Below are 10,953 nucleotides of genomic sequence, written 5' to 3'. Positions count from 1 at the left end.
CCGGAATTTAATCCCAGTGAGATTTTAAGATGAGAAAATTAGTAAAAGTAATAAATAATAAAAATGATTTTACAATGGGTATCGGAAACAAGAAACATCTTTTTCTTGAATATAATATATAAATATAATAAACTATCCAATTCGTTCAAAATGTTATAAGGTATTTCTCTCGCTTTTCTAGCGTTCCTTCGTCGTCACCCTGAGCAGCACCCTGAGCCGATATATCAGAGGCTCGTGGTTCGATTCCCGGCGAAGGCGATGATTGCTCTTTTTTCATCTTGCCTGCTTCAAAAAATAAATAAATAAATAAAATTAATAATAATAATAATAATAATAATAAAATTAAAAATAAAAAAATAAAAAAAATAAAATAAAATAAATAAAAAATAAATTAAAAAAAATAAAAATAAAAAAAAAATTCTAATGTCTCTACAAAGTTACGATGCGAATAATATTGGCTTCGAAGTTTAGCCTCAAGTTAATTTTAAGTGTTATTTTGCATAAAAAAAAGAGGCTCATATCCGAAGTAATATGGTAATTTACTATTTTCTGAGCCGGCAGAATACTGCCTTTGATTTTGTTTTCGTTCTGAAATTAAACTTTGTTTCTCAACTATGGAAATCCTACCGCATTTTTGCATTGTCTGAATAAGTTCTTTGTGAGTCATAACTCACACAGACAACAGAGACTATGCAGTTATTTCAGTGTGGATAACATGTATATAAGTGTTGCGTGCATACAGGTTCGTATTATATTGAACATTGCATACAGAACCGCAGATAGCTTGATAAAATTAATTAATTATCACAGAGTACAATCAGTAATTATACTTCAGACTGCTAAGAACGTTAACCACAACGCAGTGCAAAGCGCATCTAAAAGGAGAAGTTCTCATTGATATCTCAATACACCGAAGTCGCTCTGAACTAACTGATCCTATCTCTGAACTAACTGATCCTATCTCCGGTTTTATATAGTTTTCTCCGACTGCCGAAAAAGTTTGTCCACTTCTCCAAATTACTAAAAGGCATATGAGGGTCGGATACCATTACAGTTACATGTAGGGATCAATTACAGTACCAATTATAGTTATACAGGTACTGAACCAAAATTTCGCAAAATCGCTTGGTGATATCTGCCCGATTTAGCGAGATATCTGTTTACTCAATGTTGAACACACTTGCCCCTTGTAATTTTATTTTTCCATCAGAGCTTCGTCTCTTTAGAGCAATTCATGTTACATTATGGAAAAAAAAAAATACTACAGTTTCACATATAATTTCACTAAAATTATTTACATATGTACACAGTTATATTGTTGCGTTTTTCTTTTCTGACACCAGCTGTTACGTTTTCTTCTTTCTTCACGTTCGTACGGGGTTCGCAAGGATTTGGAGTAAATAATGACAATACTAGTTGATGAAGTAGTGAAACATTTTACAGTTGTCGATGAAATACTATAAACACGCTGACACGATCAGCGACACAGCCTCCAGTTTATTAGGCTATCACGGTGGAGACAGCTTCACGGCAAAGCACTAGAGTAAAGCCCGTCGTTCTCGGAACTCCATGTACTCCCGAGACTCTCCACGCTACAACTCGCGATGCACTCGACAACACACAGAGCACAGCTCCCGACTCTTCGGTTCAGTCGTTCCCGGAGCTCAACACGCTCTGTCGACGATGCACTAACCGCGATACACTGCGAGACTCTTTCGGTGCACTCGGCGACCCACTCGGCACTTGCTGCTCGGCTGTCAACTCGATTGACTCCGCAGGGATTGACTCGCTAGACGAGACACCAACTCGATACTAACTAACTCTCCGCGTACCAGCAGGGTTTTGACTGGTGTTCAAGAACATTCTGGGCTGAACCGGTAAGAATTCGTTCCAGAAGGTTCTCCATCCGTCCATAGCATATCGTCAATTTTGTCGCCAAATGTGGCAGCCCGGCCTTCCCTTGCCTTTTTATGGCAACCCTAAAACTGCTTTGCGGAGAAGCTATCTCACCGCGCCTGTACATTTCGTAACAATATGTTACCGTGAAAGACCGAAATTGGAGAATATCGACTTTCACCGGAGAATGTCAACTTTCACCAAATGCGTTGGTGAAAGATCGAATATTGCATTACATTCTTGTACATTCGGAGCCTCACCGGTGTATGTCGACAGTCACAGATATGCTCTGGTGTAGGTCGAAAAAAGAGAAGTCGGCAAAGAGGCGACTGGCTGTTTCCCGCCAAATCCTTTGTTCCGATGGGAAGTTTCTTTGTTCAGCTTTGTCAGTCTTATGCAAGGTTTGATGGTGCAAGCAACGTTTTCTTAATTTTTTTTCTCGATACCCTAATTTATACTGAATGAATACTGCAGTGAATAGTGCTCTTTATCGTGAAAAGTTAAATGCATTAATTGCGGGTAAACGAGAAAACAATTGGTTTTATTTTTCTCAAGAAATGTACTCTAAAATGCTTTCTGAAGTGGTTTCTGCTAAAACTAAGTGCAACATACCTTTTAACTTCTATTATTTTCCTTTTTCATTTTGAATGCTCTGTGTGTTTTAAGTTATTATTTTAAGTCTCAAGTGCGTTTTTTCGCGATTGAATTACGGAGAAGAAAATATAATATTCTTGTATGTTCAACATTCCCCATTACTACATGGTGAATGTCGACATTGACCGGTGTAAGTCAGAAATAAGAGTATTTGGAAAATAAATATTTCGGACGTATACCAAGCGACTATGTGAATGTTGACATCCACTGGTGAAAGTCGACATTCTCCAAATTTCGGCGATTCACCGTAACATATATAATCAGGAGCAGCCAAACTTCATGTCGGTAAGAACCGCATGTTGAAAATCAGGAAAGTTCGAAAACCACAACTAGATTTTCCCCAAAACCACAAGTTAATGTTTAAGTCATTTTAAAAGTTGTGAAACACGCTTCAAATGGAGACAAGTCTGATTCCAAACAGTCATTTGCCTTTACCATGTAATGATATGTCGACGACAACGGAACGTTTTGTGATGTCTTCAGTTTCTACAAGCTTGGTGCGTAAAAAATGCATTATTTTTTTCAGTTCTTAAATACTTCCGTTCGTCCGAGATACCTTCTCGTACAAGCTGATCTATTATATCTTTATAAAGCTCAAAGCTCATGAAACTTCGGATTCCTCTTAAATCTGCACCAGAGTGACTCAAATCATTTTTTTTTTCTGCTAGCTCAAAAATTATCCTGTAATTTCCTGCATGCTGGTTCCACGGCAAGCAAGCTGCATATATGTTGTCTTCAAATTTCACGGATTCTAGGAATTTTCTAAAGGTAGCATCGTGTACTAAGCTGTGATTGTCATTAGATTTATTAAATATTTCCAAATCTTCGAATTGCAATACATGTCTCATCAGTTTTAACGTGAAATCAACTTCTTAATTATTTTTAACTTGTATTAAATTGGAATTGAATGTTTCTAGAGCACTGCATGCGTTTTCATAGACCATCCCAATTTAGTTTCTACCGCTACTGTTCGGCCATCGCTTCCTGTAAAGCATCCACAAGCAAATCAAAATTTAAAATTTTTAGTCCAAAGGAGCAATTTTGCCCTGAAGGACTATTAATTTAGATTTGACATTTTGCGTCGAAAACTTTAAAAGGCTGTATCACTTTTCAAATCGTCGCCACCATATATTATCGCCCTGTCTTATATTTAAAGAAATGAAATAATGAAGAATCTATATAAACGTACGTATATGTATGTTTCTGGCATTGTGATAAAACAACGGTACCGATAGAGCCATTAAAATTTGAATAACGTAATCTTCCGTAGAATATGGGCATGTGGAAGCCGTAATTTGAATTTGAAATTTGTTTTATCATCGATTTCAGATTTTGTAGCACTTCAACGAATTTTTGATTAAAAAAGTAAAGATTTCAAAGCGAGCAATGGCAACACTGTACGAAAAAAAAAACGTTTTTATCTCTAGCGCGCGGGGCTCTGCATCGGGAATTCTAAAGATATGCTCATTTTTAAATTAATTTGCGATATTGCTTTTAAACTGAATTTTATAGTTAGAGTACATAGAACGTGATATTTAATAAATAAAGCTAACACACAAAACGTTAAAAGAACGCCCCTATGGACGTAATTTAAAATCTGAAACCTTTCAGATTTTTTAAAAAATTTTATAAAACAAGTAAACTAATTTTTTAATGGTTTCGAATAACGATATTAGGTTTCTTAATTAGCAAGAAATTAAATAAAATAATTTCATTCGGATGTTGATCAGTTTATTAATAACTTTGTATTAGTTTAAATTTACTAATAACTTTGTACAAAGAAATGAAATAAATAAGTTTCTTTTGGACACTGAGTAGTTTTAGTTTACCTCATTTCATACGCATATTTGATTTGCATTAGAGCCGCACCGCTTGCCTGCGGAAGCCACCATATGGCCAACCCTGATATATATATTGTTACGAATTTTTGCATATATGTAGATTTAGTGAAGTTCCGCCAGACTTGGGAACCATTTGTCAACATTTGAACCCGGTTCCATATGTAATTGGTAATGTTGCAAGGTATTTCTCCCGCCTTCTTAGCATGCCTTCGTGGTGTAGTGGTCAGCACGCTCGGAGCCTATTTGAGAGGTCCGTGGTTCCAAACCTGGCGAGGGCACTGCTTATTTTTCATCTTCTTCAAAAATAATCCTAATGTGGTGCCCGAACTAAAAAAGGTGGTGTATGATGATTCTCTACAACCAAGATTTGGCGATTGGGTTCCCTAACCCCCAGTCGCTCTTTAAAAGGAGGAGTATATAAGGTATTTCTCCCTCATTCATAGCAAATATTTATGTGGTACCCACTTTTAAATTCAATAGTGAATTTTCTTATCTTTTAAATTCAATAGTGAATTTTCTTATCTTTTAAACTCAATAGTGAATTTTCTTATCTTTTAAACTCAATAGTGAATTATCTTATCTTTCTTCAGCGTATCTTTTAGATATCGAGCATATTTGTTTTTGTCATAACGAGTCATAGCAAAACTGTGTAATCAGCCCTCTTTTAATTTCATTACTTGGTTTCAACTATTCTTGGGCGATTGTGGCCAATGCGCCCTGAAAGTGTAATATATAAGAACTGGAAATAAAAGTACAGTCTTACCTCGGTATACGTCCGCTTTGAGATACGTCGTGTTTGGATGCAGAAATTTTTGTTTGGAGTACGACTTGAGTTTGATGAGTCTGAACTGCAGGTGCTACACTTGCTTACCTCTTTCGAGGCAACGATACCACTGCCTGTGAGCGTCAGTACATTTGTTGCTATTATTTGGTAAGCATTCCGCGCTGCAACTCTGAATTTTCAAAGTGATTTTGTGTTTTCTTGTGTAACAGTTTTGGATATTAAGTTTTAGGAAAGTTAACGTGAAGAGTCAAGCAACGAAGAAAATTGTTAGGATCACATCGTCGAGGGAAGAAAACGAGATTGGCTAAAATTGTGAAAATGGCATACGTAGCCGGAATTTGGCTTGCTAAGAAGGCGGGAGAAATACCTTACAACAGTACCAATTGTGTACCGTATGCCGCGTGCAATGGTGTTTAAGATTGTAGGAAACAAAAACGCTATTAAATCGGTTAATGTTGCGAAAGAGGTGAAATCGATTATCAAACAAAGATCAGAGACGTTAGATCATGTTCAAAAATTGTTTTTAATCTGGATAGGATAAAAAAATTATGTGCAGTACAGATTTTACCCACTGCGTTTGTATTTTACTATTTAGCAGTGTTATAATAATGTTGAGTTCTACGAGTTCGTAGATTAGCAGCTATTGATGACAACACATGATGAAGAATCAAAACTCAATTTATTCTCCAGTATTAAAGAGGACAGGTTTACAGTCGTCGAAAAAACTGCGACAATCACGCTGAAACAATCAGCAGCACGGCTTTCAGTCTATAATGTGAAGACAGCTTCGCTTTCAGTCTATAATGTGAAGACAGCTTCGCAGCGAAGCTGTAAAGTACAGCTCCCGACTCGGTTGTTCGCTCTCAAGCTAATCTTTTGTACTCAAGACACCACTGAACTGAAGATACATTACTACTCTCGCCGCGTACAGGTAAGTTATATATATATATGTAAGATAAAAATATATGAATCAAAATTATAGATTAAACTATAAACATTAATTCTTCCTCTCTATTCTAAAATCGTAATAACTTCTTTGCATTGCGTCATTTCTAGATCACTCTATGATCGGCTCAGCTCTGATGACGTAATCATTGAGAACTGAAACTGTCCTTGTAAACCAAAACTTTTCTCTTCGCGTGCTTCCATCTTTCATAACGACGCACTTCAGCTTTAGCTCTGTGCTGTGCTAAGATGTAATTTCGCTGGCTTGCTTTCTATCTCAACAATATCAAAAATGTAAATCTTCTGTGGAAAGGCACGACTAGAGTGCCAAGTGATTGTGGCCACAAATATCAATTGGAAATAAAAATGGAATTAAAACTGCTTCGACTGCCAAGTTCTTTAGATATTACCAAGTTAGCATTATTACATACTACGCAATCAAAATTCTTCTTCAATATGGATCTAAGCACGCATCTACAGTGTTCCGTCTTTTCCTTGTGCTTTTATTATGACATATATATGTATATATATATATAATTCTTGGGAAAACCGGTAAGAATTCGTTCTAGAATGATCTCGCTTCGTCTATGGCATATCGCCAATTTTGTCATCAAATGGGCGATTTAGCGCCAAATCTAGCAATCATACCTTTCCTTGGCACTTTATGGCAACCTTAACCCCACTTTGCGGGGAACCTATCTTACCGCAGCTGGGCATTTCGCAACAATAATAAAATTCGAATTCTTTTATAATAATGGATGAAGTATTGTCTTATTTCTCATTGAAAAAGTTCATTTAGTATATGTTCAAAGATCTGGAATGGATTAGTGACGCATACTGTATACTCAGTTTTATCTCAAAAAGAGCGAATCCCAAAAGACTGCTTAAGAACTGATCATAACGTATCTTGAAATTATTTGACCATTGCTGTACCTCTAACCTTAACAGTCAGAAGGTATCCCGCATTCGAAGAGCACATGCTAATATAAAATTTTAAATTAAGCAAAAAAAAAAAAAAAAAAAACAAGCTTAGTTTGTCGTAGATGTTTTAAGGAATTCAAGAAAAAAGAAAGGGTTCAGTAGTATGCAGACCGGTGAAGTTACTGAATACTGGTAGTTCAGTTTGGGGTTCGAATGTCGGCAAACCGGCTAACTGTATAGGCGTTTTCGTGGTTTTTCCCTTGTATAATGTGGCTACGAGCCAGTGTTCCTTAGAAGTCCTCCACAGGGGGCCCACCAGCGGCCGTGCGGTAAAGACGCTGAACACTGGTAGTTCGGTCCGAGGTTCGAATCCCGTGAACGGGCTGGCTGCATAGGCGTTTTCGTGGTTTTCCGCATGTGTAACGTGTATACGAGCCAGTTTCCCTTAGAAAGTCCTCCACGAAGGCATCCCTCCCTTTAGGCAGATAGCCCTCGTGTGCTTTGCCATAACTGAATACCCCCCCCCCCTCCACAGGGTGTCTCTTCCTTAGGAGAATACTACTGAACGCGACACCGTAATCATAGAAAAGGAAAAGAAAAATTCTGCAAATTTTTTGTTCGTTCTCCTGAAGAAGAAAGTCTTGCGTCTGATAAGCCTTCAGACTGGATAGAATTATTCAAACTAATGTAGCATTTACACCTTATTTTAAATGTTTGACTAAAATCGAATCCAAGCTGTTTAGCGATTAACTCTTCACCTTACGACATTTCTCTGTCACTTGACAGTTTTAAAGACCTATTGTGACTTTCTTTGTCGAAATTATCTTTTATTTAAGGATTTTAGTTTAAAAAAATTATTCTATATTGATTTTATTATGTGAACCGAATTATTGATCACAAGGACTTCAGGAAACTGGTAAATATATCCGAATAATAACATTAACCGCGATCATATTAAGCTGTACAAGTTTTCATACTTTTAAAAAATAGCGATATAACGGTAATCGCAAAGCGATTGATTTACTATTATACAGTTGCAGAGCCGACGCAACCACTGCGGTCGCACCGGGCGGCAGAATTTTGGGAAAAGCCAAAATTTTTGCAATTTAGAGGGGACGCACTGAGTAGCAAAATTTAGGGATGGCTTTTAAAATTTCTTTAAAAAAGCTTGTAAAATTTAGGGAAGGAAATCAGTAGAATTTAAGGGCCGAAAAATTTTCGAATTTAGAGAAACCACTACGCTGGCAAAATCAGGACCCGTTGGGATCGCACCGAGTGGCAGTATGTCTAGCGCCAGTTCTGCGCAGCTGATTTTAAGAAATTTAAGAATATTCAGTATTGTCAAACACAGCTAAATGAAGCGTATTTTTTAAGACTAAATTAATTTTGACAACACACGACAAAAAAGAAGCACGGCAGGAGCCCTCGATGTTGATTTGGAGAGAGAGCTATCTCATCTCCAACAAGCTCGGTGTCCTGAAGTCTAGTCTGCCTTTAATGGTTTTTATCCAGTCGAAATTCTTCTCCTTTGTAGTGCTTTCGACGACTGATTATATTATGCCATTTGTGGATTTTACTTCTCGGTGTAGTAATGACTAGGGGTGCCTTGGCGTCTAGTCACGTGACTCAAGTCGTTGATGTGTCTGACGGAGGCACGCGTTGGAGCAATCGTTATTATCTGTGAGTAATTGATATTTAATTAGGTTGTTCCTGGGTGTAGGCAATGAGGTTGGGCCACTTTTTGTTTCGGCGGAGTTCGCGTCGCTGTAGATGTTGATAACCATCTAAATATATGCTCGTGTTAATGAATCATTTAATGCTCTTCTCGCTATCTCTGCCTCGATGAAGAATGAGATGCGGGTACTACCGGCATCAATACTGATTCGCACGTCATCTTCCGGTTAGTGTATGTCATCGCTTCATTTCGCGAAGCGCGAAAATACGTTTTGTACTTACGCCGCAAAGTACAATATGTGTAACTTAATAAATTTAACATTTTGCGATCCTAACATCTGCGAATGACTACCTTATTTTCTTTTCCTCCGAGGAGGAGGTCTAAACACTTCCGCTTAACGTATAAAATTCTTTCCTGGCAAAATTGGCGGATTAGAATAAAGGTGAGCAAAAGCCGGTACGCAAGCTCTGTGCGGCCTTTCTAAGTGCTTAATCCGAGTCGTTGTGAAAACCTTTTCATCTCATTCTTATCCGATTTTGTACACAAACCATCCAAATCAGCTGCACCACAGCGCATGTGTTGTTGCTGTGTGTATTCGCATATATACGTGTGGATATACTAGCGATCAACCTAAGCTGATAACATCAGATATGGTGAAAAAGCGTCTGCTTCCGCCAAAGAATATAGTCCTATAATTTCTAGCAACTTGAATTTAGAAATTAAGCAATGACATATGAACATTGTTGAGATAAAGAGATTTAACCTGAAAAGGGAGCTTAGGGAAAGAACATTTCGCCTCTAAATTTTTACTTGACAGTGAAACAGTATGTTTTTCAATCATTCGATGACCGATACGAATAAATCCCGTTTTTGGCATATTTATAATTATTTTTAATTGTATTTTTTAAATTGTAATTGTAATTAAAAACAAATCTGCTGTTCCCCGCTTTTTGCAAACTATAGAGCCATCGCGAAAGATTTTTATGCCCTGCCCGAAGATGCACCAAAAAGACATTATGGGCCCGGGGCTGAAATAAAAGACCTCCTGGGCCCGAGGCTGAAATTATTTGCCCAACTCTGGATTAGAAAACCAGAACTAAGAAGCCCTATGCAAGACATGGAAATGCGAGCTCTAACATGTAACGGATTCTTGGAATATTGTCGTTTGGCAAAGCATAATCTTTAATACATTTTTCATATTTAATCAATTGGAAACGTTTTGTAGAGTCGTTAGCTTATTTTGAAACAGGATATGTGAAAAATGCGCAATGCCCTCGCTGGGACTCGAACCTGGACCTTTCGAATATGCACGCCGAGTGTGCTACCGTTAAACCACGAAGGCATGTTGGAAGGAGGGAGAAAATACCGTACATTCTCCCCCTTTTAAAGGGCGAGTGGGGAGGAGGGGACTCACTCGCTAAATCCTAGTGGTGACGAATTATTGCCCACTACCTTTTAGTTCGGGCGCCACTGTAGAGTTATTAGATACTTTTGAAGCAGGAGACATGAAAAGTGTGCAGTGCCCTCGCCGAGACTCTGGACATCCCGAATACGCGTCGAGTATGCTTTCAGTTATACCACGAAGGCATGCAGATAGGACGGAGAAAATACCTTATAGTTTAGAAAACCGTACGTGATGTTACTGTATTTTCTCGCATGACCTCCCTTTTTTCCTTCCTTGTATGAAGTGAAGTATTGTATGTACTGCAATCGCAAAATATTTTGGGTATCATATTTGAACGAAAATATCCATTTTGAGAGTTTTTGAATCCATTTGTACAATTTTTTTTTGCATGATATCAATACGTAGGTACAGAATAAAGGACTATTATTTCTAAAACGGATTGTAAAATGGATTTAAAATGGGTGTAGAAGGGATTGTTTCGTCACGTCAACGTTTCGTGACGTCAGCACTTACGTACGTACGTACGTATATATGTATGTCGCATAACTCAAAATTTTATTAGCCGTAGAACGTTAAAATTTTGTATAAGGACTGCTATAGCATCTAGTTATATACTTATGCACTCCCTTTTTGTTGTAATCGGCCGTACCAAACATATATATAACCACTGTCTTACACAACTTGTTGAGCTGTGTCTTTTCTTCCCTTACATGGTGGTAGATTATGCATATTTTGCTTTAGAAGTGATTGGATTATGTTGTTCTTTTGCTCCAGTTAAGGATTTTTTGCGTTAATTAATCTGCACGCAATAGTTGTAAAATTATCAGCAGTT

The sequence above is a fragment of the Stegodyphus dumicola genome, chromosome 3, assembly GCF_044657685.1.
Source record: "Stegodyphus dumicola isolate Sdum_Otavi_A_Nest chromosome 3, ASM4465768v1".
Lineage (NCBI taxonomy): Eukaryota > Metazoa > Arthropoda > Arachnida > Araneae > Eresidae > Stegodyphus > Stegodyphus dumicola.
The sequence above is the reverse complement of the archived record's forward strand: the minus strand, read 5'-3'. Positions refer to the sequence as shown.